The sequence below is a fragment of the Cibotium barometz genome, chromosome 14 (assembly GCF_041138505.1).
Source record: "Cibotium barometz isolate CiBa-2024 chromosome 14, ASM4113850v1, whole genome shotgun sequence".
NCBI lineage: Eukaryota > Viridiplantae > Streptophyta > Polypodiopsida > Cyatheales > Cibotiaceae > Cibotium > Cibotium barometz.
Window position 1 is genome coordinate 33,678,566 of NC_141059.1, and position 23,861 is coordinate 33,702,426.

The window sequence follows — 23,861 nt, forward strand, 5'->3', positions numbered from 1 at the left end:
CCTAGTCGAGTTCGCCCTACAATGCTTCTTATCACCAAAGTATTGGGAAAGTATTGGGATGAGCCCTTTCAACGCTCTGTATGGACAAGATTGCTTAACTCCATTAACTTGGTCTGACCCATTAATTAGGGTTGAGATGTCCAGACAGATGCTTGATGACATGGAGCAGCAGATGCAGTCAATTCGCAAAGATATAAAAGCTACCTAGGATAGACGAAAACAGTATGCAGATAAGAAGAGGACAGACAAAAAATTCAAAGAAGCAGATATGGTCTTCATTCGAGTACGCCCTAAAAGAAGTTCTCTATCTCTTGGGAAGTACAAGAAGTTATCCCCCAGATATTGTGGACCATATCTGATTACAAAGAAAGTAGGTGACTTAGCCTACGAGCTCCTCATCTCAAAGTACATAATGTATTTCATGTCAGCCTTCTTAAAAGTATATACCAAGCCCGAATCGTGTGCTTGAATCTTAACTTCTTCAACCCAAGGGCAGATGGAACTCCAACCTGAAGAAATCCTTGATGTTCGAGAAAGGGCTCTTAAGAATAGAATTCTGAGAGAATTATTGGTTAAATGGAAGTTCTATCCTTTTGAAGATACCACCTGGGAGAAAGAAGCGGAACTATTGCGAGATTACTCCCAATTTTCGAGATGAGGACATCTCACCTTTTTTCAAGTGGGAGAGAATGTAAGATTCCTCCCCAGTCCTTCAAGATGTCTAGTGTCTTCCCTTGTAATCAATACCCTCTTCAGATTAATAAAAGATCTTGTTTCTACCTATTTTGACTTAGAGAGAGAAAATATTCTAGAGAGAGGTTATTCATATTATAGATATTTTTGGATGGGAAAGTATATCTTCTTATTAAAATAAATTCCCCCAAAATAGAAGTTCAAAAAGATTTTGAGAAGGTGCATTAGAAATAAATTACAATCTGTTCAAAAGGCCTTATCCTAAGGGTTCAGATTTTTTAAAAATTTTAAATTAAGGTTCTGAGGGGCCAATCAGATTCATCCAAATGTATGGAGGAGATAAATTGAAGAAATAAAGAAAATCCCCCCCAAAAATGAGTAAATACTCACATAAGATGAAGAGTGGACTAAGATACTGAAGAAATGAATTTTTGACACCTTAGAGTGGGGATTCCCCCTCATGAAGGAGGCGCCTATTTCACATGTGTGGTGGAGTTTTAAATTCTCAAATATTGAGATATTTCATCTCTCCTCTCTCTAATTCAAGTCTAGTTTCCAAAAGTAAGCTGAATTAACCCAAAAATGGTCAAAAATTGACCAAACCGATCTGGAAAATTCTAGAATCAGTTTGCTTGGTTAGAAGCTCACTTTTTCCTAGAAATAAAAGCCTCCCCCCTTTGTAGAAGCTTAATAGTTTTTTATGCACTGTTACTCTACTCCTCCCCAACCACAAAGCCAAAAACAGTGAATTTATTGATAATTCATTAGTTTTTGACCTTTCCCTCTTCAAAAGAATTGGTGGCCACTCTTGTTGCAAACAAGAGTAGATCCCTCAAACCATCAAGCCAAAGGAAAGCTCACAGAAATTCAAGTAAGCTAGAAATCCTACTTTTTCTTTATTCCTTTTAATGGTTTTCTAATTTTGTTTTCCTTAAAATGTAAAAATGATGTTATGCCTTGTTGGAAAAGCTTTCCTTCTCTCTTCATTCTTGAATTCAGCCTTTCTTTATCCTAGATAAGTAATCAAATTGTTAGAATTAAACTTTTCATATTGTTTCTCTTTTTTAAAAGTGGAATTCGATTAGTTGAGAATGCTTTAAACCATTTGGGATAATTTTTAAGAAACTTGAGGATAGAAAAAATTGCAAAATGGTTAGCCATACAAAGGAGGTTATGGCAAAATTTTCTTAAATTTTGTGAAATAAGTTTTATCTTTTATTATTAAAAAAGAGTAATCCCCACCATTTGTGTATTCTAAAAGTGTTATTTTCTAGGCATAGAAAAATGCATAGTAGAAATATTTTTATTATAAAAGTGTTATTTCCATTAAAATTTAAATTCTATGCATAGAAAGATGCATATTGGTTATTTTTGAGTGATTTTCATTAGATTTCTATGCATAGAAAGATGCATATTGGTTATTTTTTATTATAAAAGAGTGAATTTCATTAGATTTAAATTCTATGCATAGAAAGATGCATATTGGATATTTTTCTATTATAAAAGTGTGATTTTCATTAGAATTAAATTCTATGCATAGGAAGATGCATATTGGAAATAATTTTTTTAATTATAAAAGTATTACTTTCACCAATACCGATTCTTATGCATAAAATAATTTTTTTAATTATAAAAGTGTTACTTTCACCAATATTGATTCTTATGCATAAAATGATGCATAAAAGAATTTTTTTATTATAAAAGTATTACTTTCATCAATATTGATTTTTATGCATAAAATATTGCATAAAAGAATTTCTTTTAATAAAAGTGTTACGATTTTTATGCATAAAAGAATTTTTTTATAAAAGTGTTACTGGGAACTCTTTTCCCTAGTATCTGGGACAAAACCTAACCAAATTCTAAATTGGATCCCATCACTACAGTGGTTGGAGGATTTTCTTTTATATAAAAGTGTTTTTTTCATAGAAGTTAGATTTTATGCATAGATAGATGCATACATAATTTTTATATAAAAAAAAGAGTTCTCTTTAATCCTATGTTTAAATCCCATGAATATTGGTAAATGAATAAGTAAATACTGTGTGAGAGAAAATTCTACCGTTTCATATTCTCTAGGATGGTAATGAGAAAATTCAGAAAAACTATCGAAGTCGGAATTTTAGATAAATGATTAATTTATTCCTCATAAGAATTCATGTGATTAGTTTTAAATTCAGTTAAGCAAAATTCACATGAATTCCTCATAGGAATTCATGTGAGAGTTAAGCAAAATACTCAATGAATGAAATTCAATAAAGTAGTAATGGAAATATTACCCTTCGAGAAAGTTAGTTCAGGGAGAACCTTTCCAGACTCAAACCCTGAATCAGACTATGACCAAGACTTAGTCTCCTTCTTCGTGAGTTTCAAGAAAAGGCGATGTGACCAGTTCAAGAAAATTTCACTCAAATCACCCATCGAATCTGAAATCAAGTTAAGACCCTTGATTTTGATCTGAGGATCAAGGTTACAAAATTCAAGAAATACTGTTGGAATTTCAGACCTGCGATCTAGAAGTATTGGGATACAAATTTAAGATATACCCATTGTATTCAAAAGAAAATCAAAACTGAAAACTTGCATAGAAACCCTATTTTCTTAAAGGACTATCTTACATGCCAGAATGCTGGAGGGAGCATTTGGTATATGTGTTTTTCTAAGGGAAAATAAGTTGCAACAGCTGGCGGGAGTGTTCAAAGGACGGCTCACGTGGCAAAAACCTACCCAGGTCTTGACCAGCCTTGGTATGGTGAAAAATGGTGTGCTTCCGGTACGATGGGGGAGGGCCGACGAAGCAGTCCTTGAGTGAAGTGCCAGGACACCTAAAGAGGATCTTGGATGGTTCTGACTAGGTGATGCACGGGCTTGCGGTGCTTAGGACACCCATGCATATGTCGTGGAAGATATATAATAAGTATGATAACGAAAAATAATTGTAATCTGTTACTGGATCTCGTTCTGACCAGCTGGTCTCGACGGAGAGTCCAGAGTGAAACCTGTTTTTGAGAAATAAGGAACTGGATGGAAATTTTGAGTTATGAGATCTGTAACCAATAATTGTTTGTCAATGGAATGTTTTATAAGTTAAAGTGTAGATAGAAGTGTGTGCGTATCTGTATTCTAAAGCAAAAGTTAAGAAAGGCATTCAATTATGGGTGGGTGAGTACTTGTCTGGTTCTACTAATTCAGGTGGTTGGGCGGTGGCTAACCCATGTACCGGATGGGGTTAGGCTGGAATCAGTAGAGTTTTAATAATAAAATTTATTAATAGGACAACGCTTAGAACTCGAATAGTTAAATAATAACCTGAAGACTTCTCAAATGAATAGATCAACGGCTCTTCCTGATTCAATTAGGAAAAAAACGTTGATTTCTTCAAGATAAGTCTGTAATAGTTTTCTTTCTATTTGGTTTAATCAGATGAAGGTTAGTTCAGTATCTTGACCTCGTTAGAAAAATTCGTTAAGAAAATAAAAATGGTGGAATCGTCCTTGTTTTCTGGGCATGGGAAATTTTCCCGGTTTCGGTTTTCGGAATGACCACCAGCTTAGTCTCGTGCCTAGACATTCAAGGGCGGGGTTCCGAGTGGGAAACCCTGCCCCGCACATGAGGGAGCTACTTCCACTGCCAGCTACTAGGAATCCAGTGTGCGGAGGGGGCAGTGGGATCTCACATTGGTCTTCTCATGAGCTTTTGCTTAGCATTAAGCAATCATAACACCTTATGTGGTCATTGAGGCATTGAAGCTTCTATTTGCCATTTGGATGATTGTTTTGCTCATTAATGATGGCTATGAAGTGAAGGCAAAGGGCTGAAGTGCTATACATGAAACAGTGAGTTGTGGCTTCATATTAGTGCCAAATCTTAGCCTAAAGAAAGCACATGCATGTGCCTACATGAGTCAATGATTGCATTAATCTTGGGAGCCCTTACTTGAAGCTAATCCTTGCAAGTAATATGCCTTGTGATTCACATGGTGTTGGATGCTAAAGGGATGTTGTTGATTTGGTGTATCAGAGCTACTTTGGATGATTGAAGGAAAGCATAAGTACATGCTCATTGGAATGGATAATTATGAGATCCCTGTCCCCACCGCGCAATGGATTCGGGGTACTAGCAGCGGAAGTAGCACTTCATGCACGGGGCAAGGTCCCACAATCGGGGCCTCGTCCACGAATATCCGGACAAGAGACTAATCCGTCGGTTTTTCCAAAACCAAACCCGGAAAAACTTCCCTTACCTAGAAAGCACGGGCGATTCCACCAGGATAGCTTTTTACTCTAACGTAGTCAAGATCATTACTGATCACGCTGATCCGACTGCACCTATAAAGATACTCGGTCGGATCAAGGAAGAAACTTGCACTTGGATCATTGGGATCAACGCTTTTTTCCCCATCAAGAGGCACAGCCGTTGATTCCTATCCATAAAACAATTACTATCCGAGATTTACTTTATCTATCGTAATAATAGAAATTGAGTCTCGATTTACGGATCCATCAGTCCAGTCTAACCGCATCCAGTCCCATGGGTTAGCCAACCGCCCAACCACTGTAGTGATGGGATCCAATTAAGAATTTGGTTAGGTTTTGTCCCGGGTACCAAGGAAAAGAGTTCCAAGGCCCCCTAGCCGGAAGTTCATGCAAACATAAAACTAGTCACACCACTTACACACCCAATATGAAATTGTCTTTTTCTTAGCATCAACTAACTTTAAAACAATCCTTTAATGAAACCATTATGTCACTAATGACAATCCTCAAAGTCTCTGGTTGAATCCTTATTTCCAGTCATTCATTCATCGGTATACTTATGGCATCATTGGCAACCAGAATGCTCACCACCTGTTCACTCAGGGGCCTTTTCCATAGTTCCTAGCTCATAGTAACCGGCAATCTATTCATATAATAGAATAAAATCTCCGTGGAAGATCAGCAAGATCAACCCACAGATCCATATAAAAGAGCCATGGACTCATCCGTTGAGGACCAGCAAGGTCAATCAACCAGATCCATGCCCGGTTTCAGAAAACAACTCTTACTCCTTGTTCCAATATCTTCCACGACGCACGTGTGGGTATCTTCGGCGACCCAGAGCCCGAGCACCGTATGGTCAGCACCCTCTAGGATCCTTCGCAGGTGACCTAGCGCTTCACTCATAGGCCGCTTCCTTGGTCCCTCATCCACCGTACCGGAAGCTCACCATTTAAATCGAACCGAGGCTGGTCAAGACCTCGGTCGACTTTTCTACGCGAGACGTCCTCCATTGACTCTCCGTCAGCCGTTGCAACTTTATCAGTTAGGTCTCCATGACCTTAATCCATAAGACGGTCAAAATGCTTCCCCAGCATTCTTGACATAAAACAATCATTTACAAACAGTTCACAAAATACAGTTTCTATATCGAACTCTCGTCTTTCCACATTATCCCTCCTCAGTCCACATTACTTATTCCACATTCCATTCATATGTGTACTCATTCTCATCCATTCACTCATGATGACGACACATTATTTCACATACACATTCACATTCATTATTCTACATACACATCCATGTTCGTACGTCCACATCATACTTCCAATTTCACATTCATACATACGCATCTACATGCATACATCCACATCCACATTCATACATCCATACTTCCATTTCCACTTCCACACATCCACATTCACATTCATACATCCACATTCACATGCATACATCCATTTTCACATCCTCATTCATACATCCACATCCACATTCACATACATACATCCACATCCGTATCTACATCCACATCTTCATTCACATTCACATCCATACATCCACGTCTACATACATACATCCATTTTCACATCCTCATTCATACATCAACATCCACATACATACATACACATCCGTATCTACATCCATACATCCACATTCATTCATACATCCACATTCACATACATACATCCACATCCGTATCTACATCCACATCTTCATTCACATTCACATCCATACATCCACGTCTACATACATACATCCATTTTTACATCCTCATTCATACATCCACATCCACATACATACATACACATCCGTATCTACATCCATACATCCACATCCACATCCACATTCACATTCATACATACACATCTACATGCATACATCCACATCCACATTCATACATCCACACTTCCATTTCCACATCCACACATCCATATTAACATTCATACATCCATATCTACATTCATACATCCATATTACATCCATTCACGCCCTAACATATCCCATATACATCTTATCCCATCAGATACACTCTCTACCTCATCCCATACACATCTTAACACATCCTAACTCATCTTAACACATTCTATCACATCTCATACACCTCTTATCATATCCTATCACATCTTATCACATCTTTTCACACCTCATACACCTCTTATCACATCCTATCACTTCCCATACGCATCTTATCACATCTTATCACATCTCATACACCTCTTATCACATCTTATCACATTTCATATCTTTTTATAGAATACAAGAGAATTCTTTTATTTGATATAAGATTCTTCTACACATTTATTTATGCATAAATTCCATTTAAGGAGACTAACATTTTCGAAATAAAAATCAATCTTTTATGCATCTTCCTATGCATAAATTCATTTTAAATGAAAATGACACTTTTGAATTAAAATTCCATCTCTTATGCATCTTCCTATGCTATGCATAAACTCAATTTAGATGAGAATTGACACTTTTGAATTAAAAATCCATCTTTTATGCATCTTCCTATGCATAAATTCAGTTTGGATGAGAATAACACTTCTGAATTGAAATTTCATTCTTTTATGCATCTTCCTATGCATAAATTTAATTTAGATGAGAATGACACTTTGAATTTAAAAATCAATCTTTTATGCATCTTCTTATGCATAAATTCAATTTGGTAGGAATTACACTTTCAGAATAAAAGAATTTCTCTTATGCATCTAAGTTATGCATAAAATCCATTTATGATGAAAATCACACTTTTAGTATAAAAAGAATATCTTTTATGCATACCTCTATACATGAAATCCAATATGATAAAAGTAACACTTTTACAATAAAATAATCAACTTTTATGCATACCTCTATGCATGAAATTCAAATATGATAAAAGTCACACTTTTATAATAAAATAATCAACTTTTATGCATACCTCTATGCATGAAATTCAAATATGATAAAAGTCACACTTTTATAATAAAATAATCAACTTTTATGCATACCTCTATGCATGAATTTCAAATATGATAAAAGTCACACTTTTATAATAAAATAATCAACTTTTATGCATACCTCTATCCATGAATTTTAAATATGATAAAAGTCACACTTTTATAATAAAATAATCAACTTTTATGCAAACCTCTATGCATGAAATCCAAATATGATAAAAGTCACAATTTTATAATAAAATAATCAATTTTTATGCATACCTCTATGCATGAAATCCAAATATGATAAAAGTAACACTTTTTTAATAAAATAATCAATTTTTATGCATACCTTTGTACCTGAAATTCAAATATGATAAAAGTCACACTTTTATAATAAAATAATCAACTTTTATGCATACCTTTATGCATGAATTCAAATATGATAAAAGTCACACTTTTATAATAAAATAATCAACTTTTATGCATACCTCTATGCATGAAATTCAAATATGATAAAAGAAACACTTTTATATTAAAATAATCAACTTTTATGCATAGCTCTATGCATGAAATCCAAATATGATAAAAGTAACACTTTTATAATAAAATAATCATCAATTATGCATAACATAAAAATCAATTTCTCCATGATTACAATAAAATTCTTTCAAAAAATCTAGATGATAATTCCTAGAATATAGTAGGAAGTTCTCTTTTCATGCTTTGAATGAAATTATTTTATGTGTAATTTTTATAAAAATTTTGCCATAGCTCCGCTAATATGACTGATAAATCTCAATTTATTTTGAAGGATAAAGCTTATTATTAAGAGAATGATTAGAATGATCCCTAATTGGATCATTAATCCAATAATGGATTGAATCATCAGTATTCATGAAATACATAAACTAAAAGCATAGAAAAAAGCCATTAATTTGGCCTCAAGCATAGATTAATCTTGGATTAAGAGAAAGCTTTATGAAAAGCTTCATTTGGATTGAGAATGGGTCATGAGTATGACCATTTCTTGAGTGAGAGAGAGAAATTACATAAAAACCATTAGAATTAAGCATAAATTAAAATTTATGTAATTCTTTACTATCATTAATCAATTAACTTCAATAGCATTCATCAAATTATGTAACTCTTCACTACCATTCGTCAATTAACTTCAATAGAATTCAAAGACCATTCCAATTAAGCTTCTCAAGCTTGAGAGGGGTTGAGAAGAGATAAGCATTGAGAAATTATAGAAAAGATCAAAATTCACCATTTACCTTACAAATTGCTTGATTCTTTGTTCACGGTAGAGGCCCCCAACCAATCAATTGGTTAAGTATGTTGATGGAGCCACCAATGGGGATTGAAGAAAGAGGGAAGCTCCAATTTCTTCAATTTGGAGAGAATTTTAGAGAATAGTAGAAATTAGCATTATTTCAGCATAACTCTAGTATAGTAAAATTCTTCTGTTTTTTTCAAAGGATTCATGTTCTATTTATAGGAGAGGGAAACTCTAACCAAAGCTAACTAATTTCTAGAATTTTCTAGATTTCAATTTGGTTGAATTTGAACTAGATTTGGACCTAGTTTGGTTCCTTTTTGATTCGGTTTGGTTCCATTTTGATTTGGTTTGGCTCAAGAGAGAGGAGAGATAAAAATATCACATTATTTTTGAGTTTAAAACTCATTCAAGCATGTGAATTAGGCGCCTCATTGAAGGCCCTCCTTTTCCTTACAGATGTGTCAAAAATGGAATCATTATACCCAAAATATCTCATATTTTGATATTACTCATAGTTTCTTACTAATAAACCTTGTATATTTTCAACTCTTCATCTTATGTGAGCATTGAAGGGACTCCCTTCCTTACATAGGTGTCAAAATGGAATCCTTATACCCAAAATATCTCATATTTTTAATATTGCTCATAGTTTCTTACTAATATACCTTGTACATAGTCAACTCTTCATCTTATGTGAGCATTTACTCATTTTTGGATATTTTCTTTTACAAATTGGATTTATCTCTTTCCCACACATGGATTGATCCTATTGGCCCACAGGAACCTTAATTGGACCATAATCTAAAAATTTCTAAAAATCTAGACTCTTAGGCTAAGGTCCTTTATACTCATTTCCAATTAATTCCAACTGCACATTGGAAAGTTCTTTTTGAATTTCTGTTTCAGGGGAATTCATTTTAATAAGATGAGATATTTTTCTATCCAAAAATATTCAAAATCTGAATATTCTCTCTCTAGAATATTTTCTCTCTCTATGCCAAAACAGGCAGAGACAAGATCTTTTATATTTCTGAAGAGGGGATTGATTACAGGGGAAGATGCTGGACATCTTGAGAGGCTGGGGAGGAATCTTACATTCTCTCCCACTTGAATAACGCGAGATATCCTCATCTTGCAAACTAGGGGTAATTTTGCAAGATGCACGAATATGAGACTTAGAGAAAAAATTTAATTAAGATTAACCACCAAGAAAAGTCTCAAAGAGAGCAAGATTCAAGACAAGAACAAGATTTCAACTTTATTCATTCTTGGAACATATACAGTAAAGATAGAAGAACTCCTTACACTTCCATAAGCCCGTCCATCATATGGTCACAAAAGCAGCACTCACAAGCTGCGCACGTATAGGGTAACTCATCTATGGGAATAATTCGGCTGGTTATTGCCGCACCTACCTCAGTGGTATGAGGTGACCTATTAAAAGAACCTCTGAGAGGCAAGCCAAAAATGGGATAAAGGCATATCTTCTGGTGAGGAAGAAAACATGCTAGTAAGAAGACCCGCTCAGAAAACCCAACATGCCTTGATCTCATCACGCAATAGTATCGGGGACCCAAACCCAAAGCTTCAATAACCATAGCCAAGCGGACATTGTTACGAAAGTGCTGCTGACTCCATGGTGTTACCCTAGTTATGTCTTGATAGGTCCGCCATTTGGTGTGAGCTACAGAAGTTCCCAAGTGAGGAAAAAGTGAGCACTCATACAGTTCTATAAAATCCTTCTTCACAGACTCGCTCGTGTCTTGAAGGTGAGAAATCATCATGGATAAAACCAATTCCTGCTGCCAAGCCATAAAGGAGATTAAGAAAGAAAGGAGATCGATGGAAGTAAGATTACTGCGAGCGACAAGTAAGAGTTACGACTTATATAAAAGAAGGAACTAGCGTAAGCTAGAAGCCAACGGGGTATCTTGCCACACTGAAGTTTTACCGTCTTTCCATGATTTGGGTTTGGCACATATTTCTATAGAGGCTTACATGAGATACATTATGAACTTTGAGATGAGGAGGTAAAAGAAGCTCGTAGGCTAAGTCACTTACTTTCTTCGATAATTCAGATATGGTCCACAATATCTGGGGGATAACTTCTTATACTTCCCAAGAGATATATAACTTCTTTTGGGCCGTACTCGAATGAAGACCATATCTGCTTCTTTGAATTCTCTGACCGTCCTCTTCTTATCTGCATACTGCTTCTGTCGATCCTAGGCAGCTTTTATATCTTTATGAATTGCTTGCATCTGCTGCTCCATGTCGTCAAGCATTTGTCTGGACATCTCGATCCTAATCAATGGGTCGGACCTAGTTAATGGAATTAAGCAATCTTCTCCGAGACGGATCCTGATAGATTGGTATAAAAGAATTGGTCTCTGAATTTGGGTTCTAGACTTCCCTGTGCCCTTTTCATGGTAGGAGTCGGGCAATCTTTAACTGATGAGACCAAAACCTTGGCATCCAAAACACCGGTTCTCACTTTTGAACTCATCATTCTGAATCCTTAAAACAGGTGGGCTCCTGAGAAGGTATTCTGGGGAAAGTGTCTTCCCTTTTTAAACAGAATCTTTCTTTTATTTTAGAGAGGGAATAATTATAAGATCAGAAAAGGGAGATTCTTACTCCTGCAAGCTGGGGGAGGAATCTTACATTCTTCCCCACTAAAAAAGTGCGAGATGTCCTCATCTCGCAAAGTAGAGGACAACTCTTTTTCTTAAAGATCCAATTTATTCTAGGGTTCCTTATATTCTGGTCAACCCAACAGAATACGGGGATAAATATCCCTTATATAGAACTCATCATTAAATAACAATTCATTCATATCATATCATTCATATCTTTAACACGATAATGGTCCATTAGACTGAAAAATTTCCTTCTGAACATTCCACCACACGGTAATTTCAGCTAAGCAAGTTCTCAATTTGTCATCCCTTAACTTGATCTACCGTGTCAAGTATTAATAGTAGCAATTTGACAGCACAATCCACTAATCTCATAGTGATTTGTTGAAATCATTATCATCACTTATCATCACAGGGACTCGTCCTAATCATCCACATTGTGGTTTCACTCAGCTTATTACATTTCAACCCATTTTCAGGGATCATCATTTTTTCAATCAGAATCCAAATCAATTCATCAGTTCCCAAACAGAATTAAAAATCATATCAACCACATTCGAATTCATCAACTGGATAGCATTAATGCTTATAATTTCAAGTCTTAGATTTACTCGTATATACTGCAGGTAAATAGCTGCAGTTATACCCTCGGCATATACGGTTAGTCATGATACTTGGAATTATAAGGTAAATACCATCATGTCTAAGCCTCAAGCAAGTCAAGGTTCCATATAATTGTGGTACTTCCATTTGAAGACCCAATTACTAATTTACGAAATTAGTTTCAATATCAATTTGTATGAATTATATCACATAATTACAACCTTTTTGTGCTACTTGATAAATTTTGACATATTTGGCTTCTCAGTTGATCTTTATTAGCCAATTTGCTCTAATACCAACTGTGAGATCCCTGTCCCCACCACGCAATGGATTCGGGGTACTAGCAGCAGAAGTAGCACTTCATGGGCGCGGGGCAGGGTCCCACACTCGGGGCCTCGTCCACGAATATCCGGACAAGAGACTAATCCGTCGATTTTTCCAAAACCGAACCCAGAAAAACTTCCCTTACCCGGAAAGCATGGGCGATTCCACCAGGATAACTTTTTACTCTAACGTAGTCAAGATCATTACTGATCACGCTAATCTGACTGCACCTATAAAGATACTCGGTCGGATCAAGGAAGAAACTTGCACTTGGATCATTGGGATCAACGCTTTTTTCCCCATCAAGAGGCACATCCGTTGATTCCTATCCATAGAACAATTACTATCGATTACTTTATCTATCGTAATAACAGAAATTGAGTCTCGATTTACGGATCCATCAGTCCAGTCTAACCCCATCCAGTCCCATGGGTTAGCCAACTGCCCAACCACTATAGTGGTGGGATCCAATTAAGAATTTGGTTAGGTTTTGTCCCAGGTACCAAGGAAAAGAGTTCCAAGGCCCCCTAGCCGGAAGTTCATGCAAACATAAAACTAGTCACACCACTTACACACCCAATATGAAATTGCGTTTTTCTTAGCATCAACTAACTTTAAAACAATCCTTTAATGAAAGCATCCATATCTACATTCATACATCCATATTACATCCATTCACGCCCTAACACATCCTATATACATCTTATCCCATCAGATACACTCTCTACCTCATCCCATACACATCTTAACACATCCTAACTCATCTTAACACATTCTATCACATCTCATACACCTCTTATCATATCCTATCACATATCATACACATCTTATCACATCTTTTCACACCTCATACACCTCTTATCACATCTTATCACTTTCCATACGCATCTTATCACATCTCATACACCTCTTATCACATCTTATCACATCTCATACACCTCTTATCACGCCTCATTGAAGGCCCTCCTTTTCCTTACAGATGTGTCAAAAATGGAATCATTATACCCAAAATATCTCATATTTTGATATTACTCATAGTTTCTTACTAATAAACCTTGTACATTTTCAACTCTTCATCTTATGTGAGCATTGAAGGGACTCCCTTCCTTACATAGGTGTCAAAATGGAATCCTTATACCCAAAATATCTCATATTTTTAATATTGCTCATAGTTTCTTACTAATATACCTTGTACATATAGTCAACTCTTCATCTTATGTGAGCATTTACTCATTTTTTGATATTTTCTTTTACAAATTGGATTTATCTCCTCCCCACACATGGATTGATCCTATTGGCCCATAGGAACCTTAATTGGACCATAATCTAAAAATTTCTGAAAATCTAGACTCTTAGGCTAAGGTCCTTTATACCCATTTCCAATTAATTCCAACTGCGCATTGGAAAGTTCTTTTTGAATTTCTGTTTCAGGGGAATTCATTTTAATAAGATGAGATATTTTTCTATCCAAAAATATTCAAAATTTGAATATTCTCTCTCTAGAATATTTTCTCTCTCTATGCCAAAACAGGCAGAGACAAAATCTTTTATATTTCTGAAGAGGGGATTGATTACAGGGGAAGATGCTGGACATCTTGAGAGGCTAGGGAGGAATCTTACATTCTCTCCCACTTGAAAAACGCGAGATGACCTCATCTCGCAAACTCGGGGTAATTTCGCAAGATGCATGAATATGAGACTTAGAGAAAAAATTTAATTAAGATTAACCACCAAGAAAAGTCTCAAAGAGAGCAAGATTCAAGACAAGAACAAGATTTCAACTTTATTCATTCTTGGAACATATACAGTAAAGATAGAAGAACTCCTTACACTTCCATAAGCCCGTCCATCATATGGTCACAAAAGCAGTACTCACAAGCTGCGCACGTATAAGGTAACTCATCTATGGGAATAATTCGGCTGGTTATTGCCGCACCTACCTCAGTGGTATGAGGTGATCTATTAAAAGGATCTCTGAGAGGCAAGCCAAAAATAGGATAAAGGCATATCTTCTGATGAGGAAGAAAACATGCTAGTAAGAAGACCCGCTCAGAAAACCCAACATGCCTTGATCTCATCACGCAATAGTATCGGGGACCCAAACCCAAAGCCTCAATAACCATAGCCAAGCAGACATTGTTATGAAAGTGCTGCTGACCCCACGGTGTTACCCTAGTTATGTCTTGATAGGTCCGCCATTTGGTCTGAGAGCTACAGAAGTTCCCAAGTGAGGAAAAAGTGAGCGCTCATACAGTTCTATAAAATCCTTCTTCACAGACTCACTTGCGTCTTGAAGGTGAGAAATCATCCTGGATAAAACCAATTCCTGCTGCCAAGCCATAAAGGAGATTAAGAAAGAAAGGAGATCGATGGAAGTAAGATTTTTGCGAGCGACAAGTAAGAGTTACGACTTATATAAAAGAAGGAACTAGCGTAACCTAGAAGCCAACGGGGTATCTTGCCACTGAAGTTTTACTGTCTTTCCATGATTTGGGTTTGGTACATATTTCTATAGAAGGCTTAAATCCAACTGTGAGATCCCTGTCCCCACCGCACAATGGATTCGGGGTACTAGCAGCGGAAGTAGCACTTCATGCGTGGGCAGGGTCCCACACTCGGGGCCTCATCCACGAATATCCGGACAAGAGACTAATCCGTCGGTTTTTCCAAAACGGAACTCGGAAAAACTTCCCTTACCCGGAAAGCACGGGCGATTCCACCAGGATAACTTTTTACTCTAATGTAGTCAAGATCATTATTACTGATCACGCTGATCCGACTGCACCTATAAAGATACTCGGTCGGATCAAGGAAGAAACTTGCACTTGGATCATTGGGATCAACGCTTTTTTCCCCATCAAGAGGCACAGCCGTTGATTCCTATCCATAGAACAATTACTATCCGAGATTTACTTTATCTATCGTAATAATAGAAATTAAGTCTCGATTTACGGATCCATCAGTCCAGTCTAACCCCATCCAGTCCCATGGGTTAGCCAAGTGCCCAGCCAAGTGCCCAACCACTGTAGTGATGGGATCCAATTAAGAATTTGGTTAGGTTTTGTCCTGGGTACTAAGGAAAAGAGTTCCAAGGCCCCCTAGCCGGAAGTTCATGCAAACATTAAACTAGTCACACCACTTACACACCCAATATGAAATTGCCTTTTTCTTAGCATCAACTAACTTTAAAACAATCCTTTAATGAAACCATTATGTCACTGATGACAATCCTCAAAGTCTCTGGTTGAATCCTTATTTCCAGTCATTCATTCATCGGTATACTTATGGCATCATTGGTAACCAGAACGCTCACCACCTGTTCACTCACGGGCCTTTTCCATAGTTCCTAGCTCATAGTAACTGGTAATATATTCATATAATAGAATGGAATCTCCGTGGAAGATCAGCAAGATCAACCCACAGATCCATATAAAAGAGCCATGGACTCATCCGTTGAGGACCAGCAAGGTCAATCAACCAGATCCATGCCCGGTTTCAGAAAACAACTCTTACTCCTTGTTCCAATATCTTTCACGACGCACGTGTGGGTATCTTCGGTGACCCAGAGCCCAGAGCCCGAGCACCGTATGGTTAGCACCCTCTAGGATCCTTCGCAGGTGACCTAGCACTTCACTCATAGGCCGCTTCCTTGGTCCCTCATCCACCGTACAGGAAGCTCACCATTTAAATCGAACCGAGGCTGGTCAAGACCTCGGTCGACCTTGCTACGCGAGACGTCCTCCATTGACTCTCCGTCAGCCATTGCAACTTTATCAGTTAGGTCTCCATGACCTTAATCCATAAGACGGTCAAAATGCTTCCCCAGCATTCTTGACATAAAACAATCATTTACAAACAGTTCACAAAATACAGTTTCTATATCGAACTCTCGTCTTTCCACATTATCCCTCCTCAGTCCACATTACTTATTCCACATTCCATTCATATGTGTACTCATTCTCATCCATTCACTCATGTCGACGACACATTATTTCACATACACATTCACATTCATTATTCTACATACACATCCATGTTCTTACATCCACATCATACTTCCAATTTCACATTCATACATACGCATCTTCATGCATACATCCACATCCACATTCATACATCCATACTTCTATTTCCACTTCCACACATCCACATTCACATTCATACATCCACATTCACATGCATACATCCATTTTCACATCCTCATTCATACATCCACATTCACATACATACATCCACATCCGTATCTACATCCACATCTTCGTTCACATTCACATCCATACATCCACGTCTACATACATACATCCATTTTCACATCCTCATTCATACATCCACATCCACATACATACATACACATCCGTATCTACATCCATACATCCACATCCACATCCAAATTCACATTCATACATACACATCTACATGCATACATCCACAACCACATTCATACATCCACACGTCCATTTTCACATCCACACATCCATATTTACATTCATACATCCATATCTACATTCATACATCCATATTACATCCATTCACGCCCTAACATATCCCATATACATCTTATCCCATCAGATACACTCTCTACCTCATCCCATACACATCTTAACACATCCTAACTCATCTTAACACATTCTATCACATCTCATACACCTCTTATCATATCCTATCACATCTCATACACATCTTATCACATCTTTTCACACCTCATACACCTCTTATCACATCCTATCACTTCCCATACGCATCTTATCACATCTCATACACCTCTTATCACATCTTATCACATTTCATATCTTTTGATAGAATACAAGAGAATTCTTATATTTGATATAAGATTTCTCTGCACATTTATTTATGCATAAATTTCATTTAAGGAGTCTAACATTTTCGAAATAAAAATCAATCTTTTATGCACCTTCCTATGCATAAATTCATTTTAAATGAAAATGACACTTTTGAATTAAAATTCCATCTCTTATGCATCTTCCTATGCTATGCATAAACTCAATTTAGATGAGAATTGACACTTTTGAATTAAAAATCCATCTTTTATGCATCTTCCTATGCATAAATTCAGTTTGGATGAGAATAACACTTTTGAATTGAAATTTCATTCTTTTATGCATCTTCCTATGCATAAATTTAATTTAGATGAGAATGACACTTTGAATTTAAAAATCAATCTTTTATGCATCTTCTTATGCATAAATTCAATTTGGTAGGAATTACACTTTCAGAATAAAAGAATTTCTCTTATGCATCTAAGTTATGCATAAAATCCATTTATGATGAAAATCACACTTTTAGTATAAAAAGAATATCTTTTATGCATACCTCTATACATGAAATCCAATATGATAAAAGTAACACTTTTACAATCAAATAATCAACTTTTATGCATACCTCTATGCATGAAATTCAAATATGATAAAAGTCACACTTTTATAATAAAATAATCAACTTTTATGCATACCTCTATATGCATGAAATTCAAATATGATAAAAGTCACACTTTTATAATAAAATAATCAACTTTTATGCATACCTCTATGCATGAATTCCAAATATGATAAAAGTCACACTTTTATAATAAAATAATCAACTTTTATGCATACCTCTATGCATGAATTTCAAATATGATAAAAGTCACACTTTTATAATAAAATAATCAACTTTTATGCAAACCTCTATGCATGAAATCCAAATATGATAAAAGTCACACTTTTATAATAAAATAATCATTTTTTATGCATACCTCTATGCATGAAATCCAAATATGATAAAAGTAACACTTTTATAATAAAATAATCAATTTTTATGCATACCTTTATACATGAAATTCAAATATGATAAAAGTCACACTTTTATAATAAAATAATCAACTTTTATGCATACCTTTATGCATGAATTCAAATATGATAGAAGTCACACTTTTATAATAAAATAATCAACTTTTATGCATACCTCTATGCATGAAATTCAAATATAATAAAAGTCACACTTTTATAATAAAATAATCAACTTTTATGCATACCTTTATGCTATAATAAAAGTCATACTTTGATAATAAAAAAATCAACTTTTATGCATACCTCTATGCATGAAATTCAAATATGATAAAAGAAACACTTTTATATTAAAATAATAATCTTTTATGCATACCTCTATGCATGAAATCCAAATATGATAAAAGTAACACTTTTATAATAAAATAATCATCAATTATGCATAACATAAAAATCAATTTCTCCATGATTACAATAAAATTCTTTCAAAAAATCTAGATGATAATTCCTAGAATATAGTAGGAAGTTCTCTTTTCATGCTTTGAATGAAATTATTTTATGTGTAATTTTTATAAAAAATTTACCATAGCTCCGCTACTATGACTGATAAATCTCAATTTATTTTGAAGGATAAAGCTTATCATTAAGAGAATGATTAGAATGATCCCTAATTGGATCATTAACCCAATAATGGATTGAATCATCAATATTCATGAAATACATAAACTAAAAGCATAGAAAAAAGCCATTAATTTGGCCTCAAGCATAGATTAATCTTGGATTAAGGAAAAGCTTTATGAAAAGCTTCATTTGGATTGAGAATGGGTCATGAGTATGACCATTTCTTGAGTGAGAGAGAGAAATTACATAAAAACCATTAGAATTAAGCATAAATAGAAATTTATATAATTCTTTACTATCATTAATCAATTAACTTCAATAGCATTTATCAAATTATGTAACTCTTCACTACCATTCATCAATTAACTTCAATAGCATTCAAAGACCATTCCAATTAAGCTTCTCAAGCTTGAGAGGGGTTGGGAAGAGAGAAGCATTGAGAAATTATAGAAAAGATCAAAATTCACCATTTACCTTACAAATTGCTTGATTCTTTGTTCACGGTAGAGGCCCCCAACCAATCAATTGGTTAAGTATGTTGATGGAGCCACCAATGGGGATTGAAGGAAGAGGGAAGCTCCAATTTCTTCAATTTGGAGAGAATTTTAGAGAATAGTAGAAATTAGCATTATTTCAGTATAACTCTAGTATAGTAAAATTCTTCTGTTTTTTTCAAAGGATTCATGTTCTATTTATAGGAGAGGGAAGCTATAACCAAAGCTAACTGATTTCTAGAATCTCCCAGATTTCAGTTTGGTTGAATTTGAACTAGATTTGGACCTAGTTTGGTTCCTTTTTGATTCGGTTTGGTTCCATTTTGATTTGGTTTGGTTCAAGAGAGAGGAGAGATAAAAATATCACATTATTTTTGAGTTTAAAACTCATTCAATCATGTGAATTAGGGGCCTCATTGAAGGCCCTCCTTTTCCTTACAGATGTGTCAAAAATGGAATCATTATACCCAAAATATCTCATATTTTGATATTACTCATAGTTTCTTACTAATAAACCTTGTACATTTTCAACTCTTCATCTTATGTGAGCATTGAAGGGACTCCCTTCCTTACATAGGTGTCAAAATGGAATCCTTATACCCAAAATATCTCATATTTTTAATATTGCTCATAGTTTCTTACTAATATACCTTGTACATAGTCAACTCTTCATCTTATGTGAGCATTTACTCATTTTTGGATATTTTCTTTTACAAATTGGATTTATCTCTTCCCCACACATGGATTGATCCTATTGGCCCACAGGAACCTTAATTGGACCATAATCTAAAAATTTCTGAAAATCTAGACCCTTAGGCTAAGGTCCTTTATACTCATTTCCAATTAATTCCAACTGCACATTGGAAAGTTCTTTTTGAATTTCTGTTTCAGGGGAATTCATTTTAATAAGATGAGATATTTTTCTATCCAAAAATATTCAAAATCTGAATATTCTCTCTCTAGAATATTTTCTCTCTCTATGCCAAAACAGGCAGAGACAAGATCTTCTATATTTCTGAAGAGGGGATTGATTACAGGGGAAGATGCTAGACATCTTGAGAGGCTGGGGAGGAATCTTACAATAATATAAAAATAGCATGAGTCATGCTAAAAACATTGTAAGTGATCCTACTCTTTTTAAAGTTTACATCCACATACACCTCACTTATACTCTTACTTTAATTCCTAGCATCTAGTATGCTTGTGAGGGTATCTCGAGCATTGGAGGAGAGGCCCGGAGGGAGCATGGTATGAACTCTCCTTGTCGTGAATGCTTTTCAAAAAGTGAAAAAGAGGGGGATTAGGTATTGTGACGTGAAAATTTGATATCTTTCATTGTCAATTTTGTGCATATTTTGATGGTTTCGCAATGGTAATAAGGTGGAAGCTTATCCAAGAAGATTGCAGCGCCCACAATGGAATAACGGCGTGGTGATGCGGTGGCTTGGCGGCTACCTCGATATAACAGCATTCTATCTTTAAATATAATGGTTTTACTTGATTTAGGGTGCACACATTGTAAATGCCACAAGTATGCTTGATAAGTACTTTGGTATGGTAGATAGGCTAGTGATGTGGAAAATAAAAGTGGGCCTTCATGCTCACATGGATTTTTATTGTATTATTAATATGGTATTCACCATAAGGCTACAAGTTGGGGAGTGTGGAAGGCATGTGGAGGAGTGTGTGTAGGTTCATAATTGGGAAAGATTCTTCTAGAATGCCTACATGGAAGAGGAGAGTTCCGCCATGTGTAAGTGGGATCTCCACCTACATGCCACTTAGGCTTGGCTATTATCTTATCACACTCTCAAAGTCAAAAAGTCTTCAATTTAATAATCAATAGAAGACTTAGCCTAAGAGGACAATTGATGGTGACATCTACCCTTATGTCAGTGAAGGGTTGAAGATTTTTATGTTGTAATTTGTAACAATGGAAGAGAGGGTGATTCTCCACCTATAAAAGGAGCCCTCCTCTTCCTTTCAAATCAATGAATGAGCCTCCTCAATTGAGCATTTTGTGTCATTGCCATTCTCTTCTCTTCAAACCCTTATATTATTCAAACACTCTCTTTACATGTGAATGTCTCATTTAGCATTAGCTCCTCATGCTTAACCCAATTTTGGACCTCTTTGATGATTCATGATAAGTGGGATAAGGAGTTTTTATATTGGCGGGCCTGTGACTTCTCAAGGTAGCCCTTGCCTTATTGCCGCCCTCCTTTGGAGGTACCAATGGTTTTAGCGGTAATGAGCATGTGAAAAGACTTTGGGAACCATAGGTAAATCTTTACGATTGTCTGCTGAGCAATGTTAACCCTTACCTTCTAGCTTGAATCATGAAGGAGATGAGAAGCAAGAGGCTATGTGAAAATTGAGGTTTCATGCAAAGAGAGGGAAGTGCAGTTTTTGTGGTCCAATATCCAAATTTCAATCGGTAATTACTCATCACTCGGGTGTTGGTTTCTTAAATTGATCATATGGCTAGGAAGCTCTTTATATGATCTTTCCACTCATGTAACTAATTTCTTAATCCCTTACTTCATTGATGATCAGAATTTCTCCCAAAGTTGCTAACTTTCAGTTTTTGGCAGTTTTATAGTCCTGTAGTAAAATGCTCATAACTTTTCGCTCGATTGTCTATTTTTGAAAGTTTTTATATAGATGCGAAGCTCTCTTCAAGCTCTACGCATCTATATAATCTTCTCTTGCACAGCCTATATGGATTTTAAACTGTAATTCTCTGTGTATCTCTATTTTTATAGACTTTTGGCCATTATTTCTTCTTAATCATGATTAATTTCTCCTAATCTCTTATCAAAAGACAAACCCCATGTGTCTTATCCTCTTGTAAGTGATTGCTATATTTATTTTCTTCAATATGTTCCGTCCAAATCGCCCAATTCGAATGCATGGACCTTACCAATATTCCCCGTATGTTTCCGTTCACATAATCCTGAGAATCGCCCTCTTGTTTGGAGCTGCAAGATTGGCACAAATTCTTACTTCTCTGGAGCCTTTCATCTTTCCTTCCATGAATTATGATCTCACCTTTGATGTGTATATCTTTATCTTAACCTAGGGAGAGAAAGGGAGGTGAGGAGGCTCTGAGGTTTCATTCAAATGTGTTTTTGATTTTGAGAAGTGACCGAAGTCCAAACCCCAACTTCGTGTCACATCTTTTGGTGGAGACGGCGGGCAAGTTTTACTTAGAATTATTCTATTTCAACCTCAAGGTCCCGCATGATTAAAGGAAAGTTATTTTGAAACAAGTAAATTTTCCTTGTTGCTACTCATCTTTTGGTGCAAGATGTTCAACATTCCGGTGTTCCAAGGATCGGAAGGAGAAGACCCGGGGAGTTATCTCCGAGAGTTTAACCGAGCATGCCGCTTGACGGGTTGGTCTATGAAGGAGAGGGCAGAAATACTCCCAGATTTCTTGGAGGGTGTGGCCTTAACTTGGCATGAGGCTTTGCCACCACAGGAGTCCAAGAATGATTGGGAAAGGTTGACCAAAGCAATGAAGGAGAGATTTGGGACAGTGGAGTCGCCAAATGCTTTACTATTGCAATTGGATCAAATTTTCCAAAAGCATGGAGAGTCAGTTTCTGCCTTTTCAGTGAGGTATGAAGCCTTATTCATCAAATATCAACAAGCTGCTTTACATGTTGTTGCTTCTTCTTCTTCACCTTCTATAGAAGATTCAAAGAGTTCTTTAGCAATGGAGCACCTTAAGATGAGCAAGTTTATTGGATCCCCGCTTGCATGGAAAAGTTCTTAGCAAAGATCCCACTAATTTTAAAGAGGCTCTTCGTATTGCTTTGAAGAAGGAGGCCACTCTTCATATTGAGTCCACATTCCAATATTCTCTGAGTGTGCCGACCCAAACGAGTAGAGATAGCCTCAACATCTCAGGTACAAGCTCCATCCTTGGATCATAACATTGCACAACTTATGGCGGAATTTGCTGATTTGAAGTTACACTTAGTCAATGCAAGGCCAACCAGGGTTCCACGAGCTGAGGATAAACCTAGGGATAGAAGTAGTGTCACATGCTATGAATGTCAAGAGAAGGGGCACTATCGCACGGAGTGTCCAAAATTGAGGAAAAGAGAGGATAAAAGTTTAGCACTTTTAGAGGAAACATGCTCAGAAGAAGAAGAGGAAACATTGATGCCATTAATGGCAAAAAGGGGTCATAAAACTAGGAGTCAGGAAGAAGAAGAACAAGAAGATAAATCT